Source organism: Achroia grisella, unplaced genomic scaffold (assembly GCF_030625045.1).
Source record: "Achroia grisella isolate CSIRO2021 unplaced genomic scaffold, CSIRO_AGI_Agris_v1 utg544, whole genome shotgun sequence".
NCBI lineage: Eukaryota > Metazoa > Arthropoda > Insecta > Lepidoptera > Pyralidae > Achroia > Achroia grisella.
In genome coordinates this window covers 5,444,178-5,463,987 of record NW_026712929.1, presented here as the reverse complement: position 1 = coordinate 5,463,987, position 19,810 = coordinate 5,444,178, and the positions used below count along the sequence as shown (strand labels likewise).

At 30.4% G+C, this 19,810-nt stretch overlaps 1 protein-coding gene across 1 annotated transcript in view; it reads left to right on the top strand.

Moving 5' to 3' along the window:
* The first annotated feature begins 3,646 nt into the window (after window positions 1-3,646).
* The window catches only part of LOC131847839 (calexcitin-2), a 40,754-nt gene continuing 24,590 nt past the window's right edge, over window positions 3,647-19,810 (top strand). Inside the window, exons 1-2 of the mRNA XM_059197507.1 lie at window positions 3,647-3,716; window positions 8,531-8,559. The gene's annotated coding sequence lies outside the window, so the exon portion shown is untranslated. The remainder of the gene's footprint in view (window positions 3,717-8,530; window positions 8,560-19,810) is intronic.

Sequence of the window (19,810 nt, the reverse complement as noted above, 5' to 3'; positions counted from 1 at the left end):
TTTTTCATTAAATGCGTATCAGAGTACATATATACTGTAGAGATGCTTATATAAAAGATTTTATTTCAAATTCAAATTAAATTCAAAAATCATTTATTCATGTAGGACATTTTAGCCGCTTATGAACGTCAAATTTTTACATTATAATTTTATTTTTTTCCCTACCGTCCAGTTCGGTATATAGATCCAATTGAGAAGAACTGGCAAGAAACTCAATTGAATTACTTTTTTTTTTTAAAGCCAGTTTATTTACAATGTATATTTATATAGGTGTCTATATCTAACATTAAATGAAAATTCAGTGCATGAACAACTATTGCCATGCACACTCGTCATTCAAGTAATCGTTTAGTGAGTAATAGGCTTTGCTCAGTAAATATGATTTAACAGATGTTTTGAATTTATTTAAGGGTAATTCCAACATATCCTTTGGTATCTTATTGTAAATTTTTATACCTATTCCCATAAAAGACCTATTAACTTTTTCTAAACGATACTTGGGGACAGCAAGTTTGTCTTTAAATCTTGTATTAATATTATGAATATTGCTGTTTTTTGGAAATAAGTCAAGATTTTTATGAACATATAGGATATTTGAATATATAAATTGAGAAGCAACGGTGAGAATATTTGCCTCTTTGAATTTCTCTCTTAATGAGTCACGACTCTTCATACAGTAGATCGCTCGAACGGCACGTTTTTGTAATATGAATATATTTTTAATATCTGCCGCTTTTCCCCATAGTAATATTCCATAAGAGAGTAAACTATGAAAATAACTAAAATAGACTAATCTAGCAGTATCAGTATCAGTGTACTGTCTAACCTTACGCACGGCAAAAGCTGCTGAACTTAGTTTCGCTGCAAGGCTTTGAATTTGTGCACCCCATTGTGTTTTATTATCTAGTGTGATTCCTAGAAAGACAGTAGATTCTATAAATTCGAGAGATTCGTCATTTAATTTAATATTGCAATTAGTATTAAAACTTTTAGACAGAGAGAAATTAACACATTTTGTTTTTTTAGCGTTTAACATAAGATTGTTAGTTGTAAACCAGTGCAGGAGACGCCGCAAAGCACTATTTACATCGTCATAATTATTAGTCATTCTATTAACTTTAAAAATCAATGAAGTATCGTCTGCAAATAATACTATGCCGCATCTATCCTGCATGGTATATGGGAGATCATTAATGTAAACTAGGAATAAAAATGGACCGAGAATAGATCCTTGAGGTACACCCATTTGCACAAGTGACCCATCAGACGTAGCGTTGCTAACCTTCACTTTCTGTATTCTATCAGATAGATAAGATTTTATTAAATTTAAAGCATTGTCTTTGACGCCATAAAAAGCAAGTTTTTTTAGCAATGTATTATGATCAACGCAATCAAAAGCCTTAGAAAGGTCACAAAAAACACCTATCGCATCCATTTTAGTTTCCCATGCAGCAAATACGTGTCTAAGCAACTCTGCACCTGCGTCTGTAGTTGAACGACCGAAAAACCGAACGTTGGAAAAACCGAATTGACTATTGTGGATTAAATTATTTAAATTGAAATAACTGACAAGCTGCATAAGGATTATTTTTTCAAAAATTTTACTGAGTGCTGGGAGTATAGATATAGGTCTATAATTTATTGGGTCACTCCTATCTCCAGATTTAAAAAGCGGTATGATTTTACTAATTTTCATTATGTTAGGAAATTTACCTTCATCTATACATTTATTGAAAATAAAAGCAAGAGAGGGCGCAATAATTTCCATTATACTATCCAGTATTTTAATAGATATACCCCATAGATCCTCTGTTTTTTTATTATTAAGCTGTTTGAATATTTTCATTATTTCTACTGATGATGTATGTCTAAAGTGTGTGACTTGCTAACATTGTCTGTTAGTAAAGTTTCAGCAGCAGACGGGGAAGATTTTAGAGCCTGTGTCGTAATTAATGGAATATTAGTGAAATAAGATTCGAATGTATCCGCGACCTCTGTGTCGGAATTTACCAATTTGTTATTAATATTTAAAGCTATTTTGCTATTTTGAAAATTAACTTTTCCAGTTTCGCTATTTATTACTTTCCAAGTGGCTTTTATTTTATCTTTAGATTTAGTTATTATTTTACCTAAATAGAGAGACTTAATGACAAACCTTTTTAAATATTTTCGAATAAGATTTTACATGTTCATGAAATAAGGGATCGGATATATAGCTTCGTTTTTCGTAAAGTTCGTAAAGATTAGCCCTAGACTTATAAATACCAAACGTGGCCCAGTCACAAAACTTTGATTTTACACTAGTTGAAAAGGTTTTTGTTTTAAATTCACTGCTAGCTTCATGTTCATGTATTTAAAAAATGTCTGTATGTCTGTCTATATGTATGTTCTTGCTAATCTCTAAAATGGCCCAGCGGTACAAGGCTAATTTTTGTTTTAGATTTTTTTTTAATAAACCTAAATCAAATAGAACGTGGATGAAGTAGCGGTTAGGAGGTTAGCTGGTCCTAAACAAACAAGTAATTGATGTTATTCTTTAAGGAAGAAATACAGATACAAAATTTTCAAATCAAAGCAAGAGCGCATACCTCCGTGATGACATCTGTGGAACTCCAACAAACGGGCGGAGTATTGATTGAGGCGGATTTTAAGAGACCCTCACATGAGGCCGCGGATATATTTTTAACTGTCTGTAAACAGGTTTTATATATATATACTGAACTAGACGGTGGAGAAAAAAATTGTATAAATGAATTTTGAATTCGCATTCAATTTGAATATGATACTAGTTATGCCGCCAATATTATTTTATTTTATTTCTTTGTCTTTTCTTCTCATCTCGAAATCATTCCGTACTGACGGTGGATTTGACAAATCATAAAAGTACATGAATAAAGATGCTATGATTTTTTTTAAATTTTGTACGCGTTGATCTTACAATAAAACGTATTATTTAATTCAACTTTCATATTTACAACCAAAATGAAGTAAACATAAAATGTTTCGAGAAATATAAAATTTTAAAACATAAACTTAAAACATAAATTTTGACTACAATATGTCAGTGTAAACCTCTTTTAAGTTGGTGAAACGGTTTTTGATTTTCTTGTCTATTGAAGCAAAAAATTCAAAAGCCACTATTTTTAACGTCGCTAACATTGTTCTGGGATAGCATTAACCAATACACTTATATCCAAATTACTAATACAATATATATACACTAGTATTTAGAGTTGATTTAATGTTTTCATTTTGTATCCATCTAATTGATGCATTATTGGATTAAAATATAAGATACAAATAAAAGCAATTTTCTGTCATCCTAATTAATGTTATAAACATAATTAATTATATTAATTTGTATATTTCTTACACGCCCGAGTTTTATAAAATAATAAATATATTATTTTCTTTCATTTCTATAAATGTAATAAAATTAATCGAAAATTCCATTTTCAAATTCCTATTCCTATTAAAAATATGCTCCCTATATTTACTCTTTAGAGCAACTCTTTCAAATATCGAAGAGTCAATTTGGTAAATCGAAAGTGATACACAGTCCAAACATCCCAGGGGCTGAAATACGAGCGATCAATCTTCAAAGCAGGTTCTTTGCAACTGCAGTAGTGTATAGTCCGTACTTCGCGCGAAACTCGCCCGCCGCACGGCATTTGAAGTCGCGCCACCGAAGCAGTAGCCCGGCCGATATATCACAGGTGGGTACGCCCCTTTATACGATATTTGTATTCTATTTTCAAAAATTTCCTTTTTTAAATTACCAAAGCATATTCTTTTTTTAAATATTTGGCCAGAAATAAAAGTTTTGTAAAGAGTTTCCATTTGTAATGCAAGGAACGTGTTACGAAGTTGGCAAGCTAAGTTGTTAAAGTTTCACTTAACTCTTGGAGAAAGAATAAGGAATTTTAAAAATAGAACCATTTTTTTTTATTAATATGTAATTGTTAATATGTAATTAATAATGTGGTATAAAGTTAATAAAATCAAGAATTTAACAATTATTCCAAATATATTTTAAAAGTAATCGATTTTTAAAAGTAATTAAGAATTGCGATAATCAATTACAATTTGAATAAATATATTACATTTATAATGTAGATACCTTTAAGATGTGCAATTAATTAAATAATTAATTAATTAAATTATTTTTTATTAAATTAAATTTACATTAAATAAAAGTGAAATGGTTATTATCTACGACATTCTTTTTTCAAAATCATTTGATTTCTTATTGCGTATATTCTTATTCACATAACAATTATTTGAATATGGAATTCTTACATGTTGCGTGTTGTTAAACGGTTGGTACGTACCATTCTTTTACCATAAAACAAACATTTGAACATACCCCATCGGGATTTATTCCACTTTGTTCATATGTACGTCAGTTCTAATAGCTAATATTTGTATGGTAATCTGTTACATAATAGAGGAGTTACGATAGGGTTCAACAATTATATTTCGCTATCATAAATATAATTTATTTCTTTAATTATACATTTATTAATTTTACTGCAATTGAACTTCGTTTTTTTTTAAGACTAGTTTTTTGTGCGACTTTGTTCGGTATTAAATAAATTAATACACCCTAAAAAGATCAAACTGTTTTTAATAAGCCGGTGAAGTAGATAAACATTTAAGATTGATTTTTTTTAAAGGAATAATGTGGAGTGGCGCATCCGTGTGCTGTCTAGTGGAAGATAATAGATTTGAAAAGATTGAAATTCAACTGGTCATTTAACTACGGTAGTTTTCAGGGGAGACCACGTTAAAGTCGACCCGATATAGTATACTAGGCATGGAGTCACTAGTTTACTGAGAATCTAACGCCTCTTCCTTTAAGGTCGATTGAAAAAAAAATGCGTCTTAAAGCGCATACTCTTAATCATAATTAATAGAGGGAAGGGAACTATTAGGAATGATATTAAGTGGTTCCATCGATCGAAATGTGTCCTAACCCGTCGACCTCCACGCGGTCCTAGAAACCATCATAGTAATATCCAGCTCAATTCGCTGAAATTACCTAACTGACCTGATTTCTTAATCATCCTTTATCTTCTACTGGACTTCGCCAGTCTTCGCCAGTGTAAACCGTTAGTGTATGCAGGTGCGCCATTCTATTATCTTTTATAAAAAAACGTATCAAATATATTGTAAACAGATAAACAAAAAACCTACAAGCAGACAAGTAAAACATCAACTTTATTTCATATAGATAGATAAAAAAGAAATTGGTAGGTTCTTTTCCTTATTTTAGAATCTAAGTACAATAGAAATACGCAATCACGATTGATTACATTACGAATGTTCAGGAGTCTTTGGACGACCTTCGAATAAACAATCATAATAGAAGACAACAAAAGATTACAATTCTAATAAAATAACTTTTCCCTCCGAAATTGTTAATAAAACCAAATATTTCCTTTATAGTATAACCACAGTCAGTCTTAACGTATGATTTTAATTTTTTGTACAATTTTTAAATAATTTAAATTTTATTCAGATATTGATTTTAAATTGTTTAATAAATTATTACCTTTACCATTTGAAATTTGAAAATAGAACCTATCATTACGGGAATACAAATTAAATTGTTGACAGGAATAGTTAAAAATAAATCTCACACAATCCTTTAGGTGTTATAATGACTCTTGTTTAAATATCTAAATGAAAAATTAATTACATTATTTACATTAAATTTAAATATCGAACCGAATAATTTATTTGTTCGATTATTAAATTGTAATATTTTTTTAAGAATATACATATGTACATTCTTATTAAATACGATTCGTTATTCAAATTTATAAAATACGAAATAATTACATATTTATATCGTATTTTATAAATTTGAACATCGAATCGTTGATATATAAATTATACGTCCAAACGAATAATTTATTTGACATCTAAGTAAAGAGGATATTACGTAAGATTATTATTAATATAGTAATCCAAGTTATATAACGTTTGTGGTCTGTGTTCGCTTGAATTTGAATTGACCTGGAATTGTTTGGTGGAAGTTTGGGCGTGGCTACATGAGGGCTGGGCCGGGTTGCTGTTTGCATACCTACACTGTTGTACTTTTGTTATATTGTAGACTAGCTGTGCCTGCGGTTTCACTCACATGACGTTTATCGCCTATGCAATATTCTGATGTATAACCTATATTGCTGTAAAGTTTCATAAAATCCGGTCAATACCTTTTGGGTGACAGAGTAACAAAGATCCATCCATCTATCCCTTCATATTCACAAACTTTCGCATATAATAGATATTTTTGTGTATCGTAATTTTTGAATTATTATTTATCAATCTTAGCGTTTTGAATAATTTCTCACTACGAAGAAGCTTAACTTAATGGCGCCAGGCCATTATATTTGTTTATCGCATCAAACGTAATTTGTTTGTTCTGATTTGAATGAAGAGACATCCTTGACCTAATTTCTTACAAGATTCAGCCTTATTCAGTAGTACCTCAAGTAATACACACATAAACAAAATTAATATAACATTAGCATTCTATAATAATTGTCTGGTCTAGAGGTTAATTACCCTAATTTACGCCCATGGCTCTGAATACAAACCTGACCAACAAAAAAACGTTGTTTGGCTATTTATATTTCTGATTAAGTTTCCGGTGAAGGAAACATGGATAAAAATGAATCCGATAGACAACGATGGGCTCAACCCCTGCCACGTTTGGATTCAAAATATACCGAACGAAATGTGGACATGTCAAGTGTTGGATTCATCAGAATTTCGACAGTTTACGATACCTTAATTGACGATATGTTTGTGTCTATTAAAATTACGTTATTTAATATATTTATGTAGTATAAAACAAATTCGCCGACGTTGTCTGTTCGCTTATATCTTTTAAATTACATAACGTATTTTAACGTAGTTTCCAGCAATATATACTGTGTTTCAAGACGAAGGTTTATATGCATAATACATGCGTATTATAGTATAGCTTATATAATAAGCTAAAAATTTCAAAGTTTTATAATGCATCTGTTTGAAGCCGGGACGGCTCGATAGTGTGATATAAATAACTCTGTAACTACTAGTAATACGGTTCACATTGCATTTAGTTTGATAATGTAAAGAATTTCAACATTAATTCAAATATCTACATCATATAAATTCGAATTTAAATCAAGATTCGAATTAACAAAGAAATTGTAAAAGCAATTCTACGTTTTAATTTTTGCGATCGTAAATTATTTCTTTATTCTTTAGTGGCCTGTAATTTCAATTATCCACATGTTATTTCTTTGTTATTGACGATGTCTTTCACAGATATACAATTTATTTACATTTCTGTATTGTTATTTACGTTTCCAAAACATTTGAATTTAGAATCACATTATATGTAGTTAGAATTTTATTTCGCAAAATATTCTTGCTGTATGCGTAAAATATGCTTGCAGATCTATAAGAATTAACCTGACTACAATATTTAAAAAAAAAACAACATTGTTAACTATTTTTGTGTCATTTTCAAATATAGAACATCTTTCTTTTTGCATCAGTAATCTTACCTCCGATCTATCCCCCATCCAATTCAAACGGGGATCGATATTACGACGGCCTGTGCCGAGGTTCGAACCCCTAGTGGTGCCCTCAGACTAAAGTCGTATCCCTCAGGCAGGAGCTGGCCTTCAGCTGCTCCATAAGTCCTTCCGCGGGTTTGGAGTACCATCTACACTCGCCCCCTTGTTTATTCTTCACGCAAAAACTATTGAATGAATTTTGATAAAAGTTTACAGTAATGTAGATTATACGTCGGAATAACATATACGCTATAAATTTCATGCGTTTGAAACCGCGGGCACTGTTACTATGTAATTAAATATGTCACATACACAGTACCCAAACTAAGCTGAGATGGCACTTTTGGTACGCTTTTACGTCAAGATTTTTAAGACTGAAAAACATATTAAAGGACATTTATAATGAGAAATGTATATACAATATACATCGATATACTACATAAATGGATATATTTGTACAGGAATTGAACACGATACGTGTTTAACGGATCCAATAAAATAATACCACTTCCTTTTATCCACTAGTGTTTAATATTAAGTGATTTACAAAATAAAAAATGAATTATTAATACGCTATGTTATGGTTGCAAACTTTTTCAAATTTCGTTATAATAATTTTCAAATTTCGAACTTCGAATCATTACATAAATAAAAAGTAAAATATACTTAAATGGCCAAGAAGGTTTTATATTCATACTTAATCAATATGAATGAAGAGTAATTATTATACATTACTAATATCTAATAATTAAATTAATTCAAAAGTTTATTAATATAAAATAATAATAATAATATAAAATAATAGTAATAATTTACAACATATAAACTTTTGAATTAATTTAATCTCGTTTAAATCGTAGATCTGTCTAGATTCATTTAATCAATTAGTACAAATTGATACCAATGGAAGCTGTACAAACTCGGATGTTAATGAACGATCTCTTTGCTTGCAGGTGCATCAATCGAGTGCGGTGACTAACGAGTAAGTTGCATTCCTTCATTAAACCCAGCTTAATTTGAACTCTATGCAAATAAGAAGCGATTGGATCGTGTTTGAATTGATTTTCAAAATTGAATTAACAATGATTTTAGGTGCTCGTAGGTGAAATATCTTAAAGTATCATTTGGCGTTGAAGACTTTAATATTGGAGTTAATAAAGATTTTTTTTATATTGCTGGAATGTCAAACAAGATATTATATTATATTATATTATGTAATATAAATGGAAATAATAATTGTTTAAATAAACTGAATATAAGCACAAAAGTGTTCATCAAAGTAATATACAAAATAATGGTCATATTATATTAATTAATCATATTAATGGATAAATGTAGATCTGTTTTATAAATTATAAATTTGTAAAAATAAATTGTAATTTACATTGTGTAAATATTACATTACATATTTCACCTCGCTAAATTTATTATTTTTAAGCCCAAAAATGAAGTATATCGCTTGATCTTCCCAGTGGAATATTTAACTTTACATAATACTGAATTCAAGGTATATTCCCTTTTGAGCTATATTTATTTATTACATTGGGTCTAGCTATAACTTTATATTAAAAAGAAAAGTTACGTTATATGAGCACTAATTCAGAACTAACGTGAAGTTACGTCAGGCAGCTATTTATTAGATAGATAGATAGAATATACTTTATTTGTAACACACAGTAAGGAAAAAATTCAAACTCAAATTTTATTTTGGTAAATTCCGGGTCAAGTAGTCTTCTATCTGGACTAAACTAAAGGTTGTAAGTTCAAATCTGGCCGATAACGAAAAATAGTATAGTTATTTTTTTTCTGACTGAAACGTTATACTAATTCGAGAGACAGGGGTAGGATCGCCACTTTGAATTTTAATGATGGCCTTGATGGCCTCGGTGAACTAAAGGTTTAGTACCGATTCATTTCCGATGGTCGCGGCTTCAATACCTCGCACAGTACAAACATTTGTATTCATGAGTATGATATTTTGAATCGGTCTAGGTGTTATTATGTACATATGTTATGTTATGTATAACACACCGTTATACTGCGGGTTTAATTTATCGCACAGTACACACATTTGTAATTCCTTGTATCGGTCTGAGTGTTTTTATGTATATTATGTAAATATTTACAAAAAGATCTATGTTCGTAAATAGTCTATTAGTTGTCTAGTACCCATAACATAAACTCTATTTAGTTTGGGTGTAGAGGGCGCTGTGTGATGTATCCAGGGTTATTATTATTATGAAATATATCCATCAAAATGTCAGTTAATAATACCTTTGATTACCTCATTATTTTCATTTGTTAAACTACTAAAACTAAAAATAAATCTTTATTTTTGTAATCATAACAGCTCCTTTGAAAAAGAGTTGAGTTTCTTGTCAGCTCTCCTTAGCTCGAAAGCTCATAGATTTGACATATCATAAGAGTATGTAATAGACCTACGTGAATAAAGATATTTTGATTTGATTTAATTTTTCTACTTGGATACATCTATAAAAATACCAGCGAATGTAAAGAAAAGACATAAATAATATATTTAAGAGCACATGTATAGTTACAATAAGGCGGCCTTATTGCTGAAAGCAAACCTTTCAAGGCATCCTTAGGGAGACGGATTTAAATATCGAACATGTAGATAATATGGAAACAGGAGAAAAGTACATACAAAACATAAAATAAGTAGAAACACGATAGGCAATGAATAAAAATGCTTTAGTGTAAAAAATACAGAAAAATCATTACGTGACACATATAGTATTCGTTTTTCAATTGATCGAACCGTATTAATAATGGATTCCTATACAGTTTAGTAATACGCAGTTTCGGTTTAATTGTTAATTTTTAAGGAGTTGTAACAATTTTGTACCTTATACGTTTATAAATTACGTTAGGTTATTGAATAAATGGATGTAGTTTAGTATCCTTAAACTTATAAACTGACAATCTTGATAACTTTATGTCAATTTGAACAGTCTTTGTGGTGTAGCGACTTAGCATATCATACCTCCGATAGTCGCGAGTTCGATTCTTCGCAGGGTACGAATACTTACACTGAAGCACTTTTGAATAGTCATAACATTTTTTTTTCAATGTACCGCTCATTCGGAAAGGTGTCTTTTTAGTTGTAATGAAGTTATGAAGAAAATAAAGCAAAAAACTTGCGTGTTACTCTTTTAAATAATTTTGTTGTTACTTTACATTTTTAAATTGAAGTGTGTGAATATAAACTACCAACTAGCATTATTTCAATTAAATACTCAAATAGAGAAAATATTAAATATACAACCAACTGGTTGAGTAACTAAGAGTAAATCAGTCATGATTAGAGCAGACCAGTCCTTACAAGCAGCACTCGTTCACGAGTATGACGGTTGAGCCAGTCAACACTGCGCTCGATCATATTTTAGGGAGCCCAATAGCCCCGCCCAGTAGGGTTAGTAAGACAGTAGTTGTAATGTGGTTCACATATCGAATATTCAGCAACAAGGTACATGTTGAACTAGACTCGTTAATCGACTCCTTGCAAGCTTTATGAAGCCACTCTACGATGCTTTAGCTTCCACTAATGGAAGAACCCATTGAATTACGAATCTGCTCCAATGGTGACTTGGTTCTTATTTAATTATGCTACGTAAAGAAACAAATTCGAAGAATACTTGCAAAATGTTGATTAGTATAATATTTAAAACGTCCGCCTCTCTTCCACCGTGCAGTGCCAAAAGGTACATGATATGTGTATGAATTATTTCGTTAATATACCATAATTGTGTAAAGCAACGTAAATAAATAACTAAAGAAATTTGTTCAAATCCACTTAACATAATCGTTTCTACAGCATGTTCACTGGTCCAGAACTTTTGCTAAGCTCAGCTCACCTGTGCATCTTTTCAGATAAAACGGAACTTTTGCTGCGACTTACCTACTTTTATTTTGTAACTGAATGTAGATTTTACGTTTGTTCATCCATCTAATCCCAAGCTTTGCAGAGCCGTTACAAACAATCATATTCACAAATACAAATGTTCTTGTCCTGCGAGGAATCGAACCCGCGACTATCTGATGTAAGACAGTATGCTTAACCGCTAGACCAGCGAGTCCTTCATACAAACATACGTCTAGGCACAATAATACAAGTAGATTATATTCTTGTAAATTATATATACCTAGATAGTATTACTTTAGCGCGTCTACCTTCATTTAAGATGCCTATAAGACTAACTTAACGTGGGCTTGGCAGAATACTAAAACTTCCAGAGCCGATAAACCGAATTAGAAAATAAATTATTGACAGTTAATTGAATGGAATTTATTTAGGTTTTGGTATTCCGCTGTAGATTACATTATATACAGCGTTCAGGATTAGTGGTTGGCAATCCTAGAACCTTCTATATTATTGCTATTTTCTGATGAATTATCTTACATAATCAATTATGTAAGATAATTGAAATAGTTCACTTCATTGAAATTACTTCACTTTCTTATACAATGAATATTAACACGCATGAATCGAAACTAAATGGTGTAGAGTTAAAAATAATATTTATTATATTTAATTTTTATTGATCTGTTCAAATCTATACCTAATTTACTTAATGTTAAATGTATAACTTGTTGCAATATTCTATCGTTTTTAGAGACTTTTTTGCATTTACCGTTTTTTCCACTGGATAATTCACACAGCGCCATATGGTCTCAGGCCAGCACAACGTGCGTTATTTGTGATACTAGACAACTGATGTAAATACATACATATTATACTATAAAACACCCAGACCTATACAAACAATTATAATTATACATACATACCGTGCGAGACATCGAACCATACCATTCGAAAGCAAAGCGATGTTATAAACCGCTGGACCACTGAGGTTATTTTATAACGCAAGAAACAGCAAGATTTATAATTTGGGCCAATACTATTATATAAACAAAATTAAGTTACCTAATTTAAAAAAAATAAAAAAAACCTGGTAGCTTTTAATATTAAATTTGTACTAATTACGCTCCATTACATGCTCATTATACACACTTTCAAGTAAAACCGTAGTATAGCGAACTCTTTAATAGGTTTTTATATTATTTTTTAATTTTATAATCATATTTTTTCACATATTATTTTTGTAACATCTTACTAATATTATAAAAGCCAAAATTTGTGAGTATGGATGGATGTTTGTTACTTTTTCACGCAAAAACTACTAAACGGATTTTCATGAAACTTTACAGTAATATAGCTTATATATAAGAATAACACATCGGCTATAATTTTAAAAGATATTATGTAAATTGGCCGAAATATAATGATAAATGTCATGGGAAGTGTGATGCAGACGAAGTTACGCGGCTGTACTAGTTCTATTACATATCGCTGTCATATTAGTCGCATTTTCTTTTGACTTCGTATTTCTCCTCATAAGACCCTCAATAGCTCTCATTCATCAGACACATCAGCTTCACGTAGGTTCATCTATACATATATATAAAATTGAAGTGTCTGTTTGTAATATTGAAGTAACTGTTTTTTACTACATGCATATGAATATACGATACTCATATGCATGTAGTAAAAAACATGCATATGAATATACACCAAAATTACTTTTTTTACAAATTTGGTCTGCCTGTCTGTCCGATTTTGACAGGACTTTTCTTGGCAGGTAGCTGATGTAATAAGGAGTAACTTAGGCTCCTTTTATTTTTGAAAAATAAACTTAAATTCCACGAAGTCGCGAGTGCAGCTAATCTTAAATATTATTTTATGTCTCTCGGGTATAGAGTACATTTTTGAACGCCATGTGTACACTTGTATAAGACATTTCTATAAATTCTTAACGAGTTGCCAGTGCCAACGATTATCGACGTGGTCATATCAATAAACTAAGTTATATACGTGTGAACTCGAAGCGACGACACAACTGGCTCGTTTAGTTTCCGCCCGCCATATCTCCTAATGACTCTAGGAAAACCAACTTTCCACTTGGCTCCAGTTTACCTCATTTTTCGTTCACTTATGTATAAACTTATATAAGGATATCTAAAACGAATTATATCAAATACTAGCTATGCCCGCGGTTTCACACACACCAAATTTAAGATTTATGTATAACATTTTTAGTTTATAATTTATAGCATTTATAATAATCAAAATATCATATAAATGTCATAAATTAAAATTTAAAAATGTACCAATAAAGCTGTGCTTTGTTTGGGACTAAATGGCGCTATATAAGATAACATATATAATTACTAACTGTGCTCGCACTCACTCGCATGAAATATTTTTTTTTGATGTATAAACTATATTACCCTAAAGTTTCATCATAATTTGTTAAGTAGTTTTTGCTTGAATGAGTAACAAATATCCATCCATCTATCTATCCATACTCACAAACTTTAGTTTTTATGATATTAGTATAGGAATGGTCATATTTTGCTCTGCATGTTTGAATTTAACGTTGTAGAAGACGTACTTACTGTCGTGCTGTATTAATTTGATTTGTTATTTGTACAAATTATTAATAAATATTTTAAAATTACTATTTCATAACTATTTAAATAGTAATAGTACCACATTAGCAGTTACTCCCATTTGACCGTATTCATAACCGAGCAGCCAGAATCATTGGTAATCAACGTCTTTGTGATAGACTACACTTTGCTGCGAGGCATTGCATCTCTGTGCATCTTGTGCCATATAATATCACGGAGAGTGTTCTGAAGAATTGTTCGGATTAATATCAGCTGCCGAATTTCACCATCGCACTACCTGCCAGAAACTAAAAAACCACCTGAATGAATGGCGGTCCTCCACCGTGCATTTTACAAGAAACATTTTGCCACACACAACTATATTATGTAATCATCTTCCAGCAATGATATTTTCGAATCACAATGAAATCAAATAAAATTTATTTGCGATAAACATGTATATATTATTTGTCATTATAGAATATTATGTCCCGTTGTATTTTGCCTATTTAAATTGCCTTAAATATAATACATATCATTATCATTATCACATCATTAGTCATTTAAAATGATATTGAAAACCTTCAAGAAAAGTGCTTATTCCTACTTAAAACGACGGCAACGCATTTACAATTCCCCTGCTAGGAATAAGGTACTGTGTTAAACCGGCCCACGGCCGTCAATGTATGTTGAATTCCCTCGATATAATACGTCATCATGCTCTCATTTCAGAAATGTGCAATTAAAATATGTATTTACACATACTATATATTTATATCAATTTGTTTATAGTAGCGAGTTTTAATTATGAATATAAACAATAATATTTACAACTCAGCGTAATATATTTATATTATCACTGTAATATATTTGTGTGCATATTAATATTTATTTTCGAACTCTGCATTTCACATTTATTGCACCCAAAAATTTTGTAATACCTATTTGAATAGAATAGGAATAATCTTTATTCAAATATACTCAATATAAGCACTTTTGAATTGTTATATTTTTTATTCCATCACTCATTCGGAAAGCAGACTCATTACAAGAACAACACGGTGTTGTTCTTTTGAATAAATGTAATTTTAAATTTACATTTATTCAAACGTTCTTTATGTCAGGTTGTGACATCCACGTTACCTTTGGAAACTATTGTGATAAATTCATGGTGAATTTACCACGTTTGGCTAAGTGACCTGATGCTTATTTTATCCTCCACTGATGCTCCGCCAGCGTAAACCGTTAGCGTAATCGGGTACACCTTTACATTATCATACATAAGAAATATAAATTATGTGTGAGATGATTGCCATTTACTTTTAATATAAAAACATATGAAATTATAAATGTCTGTCGACTTCGAACCCGCGATCACTAACTTATAATCTCTTTTAAAAGAAATATTTTCACAATTACTCGAAGTTCTCAGAAATTCCAACTAATTTGAATGTAAGTCACCGTCGCTTGTGTGTCACAACTTTAATGGAAATTTCGAACGAACGTAATTAGATAGATTAATTTTGTGACCCCAAATTTATAGAAACTGATTATAAGACCAGTAACTCAGGAATTCAAGCGATTCTCTTATAATACTAATTTAAATCTGAACTTTGGACTAACACATAGGTATTTGAAGTAGTACATACATTTTATATTCATATTTATTTGTCGTGATAGAACTATGAACTATATTTGCTACTAGTACTGTATAAAATCGATGTTCTTGATATCTATTGATATAGTGTTTGTACTTTTTTATTAAATAATATACAGTTACGAGGTTGCAACCATATATTGATTCAAACGTATAAATAAAAAAAAATACATATCTCTATAAGGTATAACAAAAAAATATTAATACCGCGTTTTAGAAATTTGTATGAAAAAATACAGCGTCATCTAGTTGTACTAGTATGGAACAATATTGTCCCGAACAAGTATATCATAAATTTATAATATTTATTGCATTTTTCCTTTATTAAAGTCAAAATAATCTATTCATATGTTCTATATTATTTTCGGCTCTCGTGCATCTTTATAATTTTCCGGTTCAACTAGCTACTTCAGTTGGGATTTCCTTCAGTTCCCGTTTCAGTACATTATACAATCCATTATACCGCAATACATTATATACAACATATATAAATTAATATATAATAATTTTATTTTATAAAAAATATATGCACTATTTATTAAAGATTATTATTGTCGTAAATTTAATTCGTTTAAAGTTCGTTTAAGTTTATAATAAAATCTACGATGGTCTCGTTAACTTGAATAATCCTTGGAACGACCGCAGTTAAGACCGAGAACCCACCGACCAACCAACAAAGCTGAACTGTGGGATCTTTAAAAATAAATTTATAACGATTTTTATTAAAACAGCTAAAATTGGCGGGTTTAAGAGTCATTCTGGGTCACTTTAGTGCCTCTTTAGAGGATCATGAAATTCCCGTTGAGAACATTTTTCTAGAATAATATCGTTGTTTAATTTCTCGTTAGTTTCAGTTCTTGGGAATAATAATGACTCTGTGTTTTAGCGGTTTAGCAGACCGTCTTACGTCCGATAGTCGCGGGTTCGATTCCTTGCACGTTACAAAACTATTAATTCATCAGTATGAGTGTTTTGTATCGGTATTTTCTATGTATATTACGTAATATATATGTATTTACATCAGTTGTCTAGTACATGTAACACAAGTTATTTACATGCTTAGATCGGGACTAGACTGAGTTTGTTAATTACAATTAAGCAATTTAATCTCTTTATATATTAATTTATATAACATACTTAAAATCCAGAAACGTTCTAGATACCTACATTCCTTCAATCATTCATAATTTAAGAGCGACGCTCTTGTCGAAGGATTTCTTGCCACTTTCCACGATCTTCTATCATACTCTTTAAACGTTCATAAATCACGACTTAATTTCTGTTTTTAATTTGCTTGAATTACCTGTGCCTCGGTCTTCCTCTCCCCCTTTTCCCTTCTATCTTTCCCTTAATAATAACTGTCTACATATTCACATATTAAGTATTGAATGATGATATAATCCACTTGCACTATTACAATTTCCATTAAATAAAAAGAATTAGTATAGCTATTCAAAGGTGGAACGCTGCCAGTATCTTCGGAACCTTATGTTATTAAAAAGGAATTCTTTTTAATAAAATAATTTATGTTTTGTATGTATTAATTAGTTATGATATTAAATTTTTTAAAGTTTTTAGTTTTAGGTTAATAATTTTAGTTATTTTTTAAATTAAAAAGTATTAGATATACTATCACAGATCATCATCATCTGCTTCATCCTTATCCCATTTATTTGGGGTCGGCGTAATATGTTTTTCGCTTCCATTCTTCCCTGTTCGCAGTCATCGCGTTATTTACTTCCTTTCTTACCATATCATCTTTCACACAGTCCATCCATCTCTTTTTTGGCCTTCCTCTGCCCTTATAACCATCCACATTCATTTGTAACATCTTTCTTAATATATTATATCTTATACTATAACAGATACACTATAATATATCCTGAACTTTTTTGGTTTTTTTCTCAATAATGTCAATAATTTCCAAAGCGTACGCGATAATAGTTTTTTTTACTATTTTTTTCTAATAGAATAATGATATCACACGTGACTATAATTTTACAACAACTCTATCGATCCGCCAATGGCGCTCAAAACAATATCTGTCATATTAATAATTAATGAGTTTTGATACCAAATTACTAATTATTTATTAATATAGTAATACAGTTCACTGTAAACTGGCAATATGATATGACTGTTGATAACATCAACAGACATATCTGTTTTATGAATCGATTATAATACAGCAAATTTATAGGGTATTAAATCGTAATAACTGCTTTTTGTCATCAAAAATTTAAATATATTGAGACTTCTGAGCTAGACTTTGTAAAGTCTTTAGGTACCTTTTGCTTACCTGTTGAATGTTGAGGTCTTACTGCGACATCTCACCTTCCAACTGAAACTTGTAGCCAGGATACTGTAGTCCTCCGGTACGAGAACACATGACGGGTACGACGGACCTTACTTAATGACAGTTACCACTTCCAATCAGATAGAGAGATAGCTATTTTTTCATTCCTCAAAAAAAAACGTTTTGGATTGTTCACTATAATAATAATACGTATATCATGTATAATACTATTTAATAGGTACGTAACTATGAATCGAATAACCATCTGCGCCATTGGAATTCGCAACTATCGCACACGTATCGTGAAATTGCCATTCCTGTTGTAGGTATATCGTTACAGATTCACAGCGATATGGTCCTATTGTTTCCGAGTTGTTAGCCTGTTGAACCCGTGTCACAATAACAAAAGCGAGTTAAATAAAGCCTCCCCACTTTCCTGAAACTTTCATTGTATTGTTATGGGCCGGTCATTGTTTCGGACCATTTTTCGAATTATATACCGTTCGTTTTTTCGATAAAGAACGCTATCGATCGGTAATTCTACCATATTCCCTAAAGAAACTAACTAAATAAATAATAAATAAGAGACTATTATGTAAATATGTACGTAAAATAAATAGAAAGACACTTAGATCGATGTAAACATGTATACTCATATTTGAAATGTGCGGGAATGTAAGTCGCTAAAAATGAGACAATGTAGAAAATCACTAATACAAGCTAGTCAAAACAACATAGTATTAAACATACTCGTATATATACAATATAATAATAGCTTTATATATTTTTTTTAATATTAGGCCCCTAAGCCGATGGGCCTCAACGAATAATTTTCTAGATTTAAAAAAGGTCTTATATCTGGACTAATATTAGAAATAAAAAGGATCATATTATTATTTTGTTATGGACGAACTGAATGACAAAATTCCTACATTTATTTTTATAAAATTAAGACAATTTATTTAAAAAACCAATTTCGTCTCTGTAATAGCTGCACCTGTAAGCCGCTGTTGTAATACGAAATAAAAATATATAGGCCCATCTCAACTAATTTGGACTGTATAAAAAATTCACAATCCCTACCATTGCAAAGTGCTAAAAGGGTTAAGTACCATTCTCACCTGCCATAATTAAAGGTAGAGACGCATTTGAAATGTAAATAACTTTAGCCCGGAAGTCATGGCGGCATGCAACCCTCTAGTAAGGTTGGTTTCTTTTAAATATATATTACGTTTTTATTTGACAATAAAGAGATCAAATATTTGGGAGTTCGGTTCAAATTTTTGTGTGGAAATAATTTGCCCTCTAAAATATATTTAATAATATTAATCATCTATATTTGCCTCAAATAATAAAGTATAATAATTACTGCTCATAATAAAATTAACAGGCATTTATCGAAACAAAACGGTTTACAACTCAGGGGCATGAGTCCTTGCTATTCTTTTATAGCCTTTATTGGTAAATTATTATATTTAAAATCTATAAAAATATATATAGACTACCCTAGTTCATATTTTATTAAAATTTACCAGTAAAGTTGTGCTCAAATATTCTCAGCATAATGTGAAAATATCAACTATTAACCTTAACAATTTGTACTCATGGGAATATCATTTTCTCAACTGTATTCGTATATATTCAACATCTACGGATATTCCCACTGAAAAAGTATTTAAGAAGTTCCGAACTTGTCTATGCCATAAATCTCGTAAGACTTTGACAAATTAATGTATGTCCCTTTTGATATCAAATTATGTGAATACCTAAAAATTCTTTTGTCTTTTTGTGAAAAGAAAAGTTTTGTGC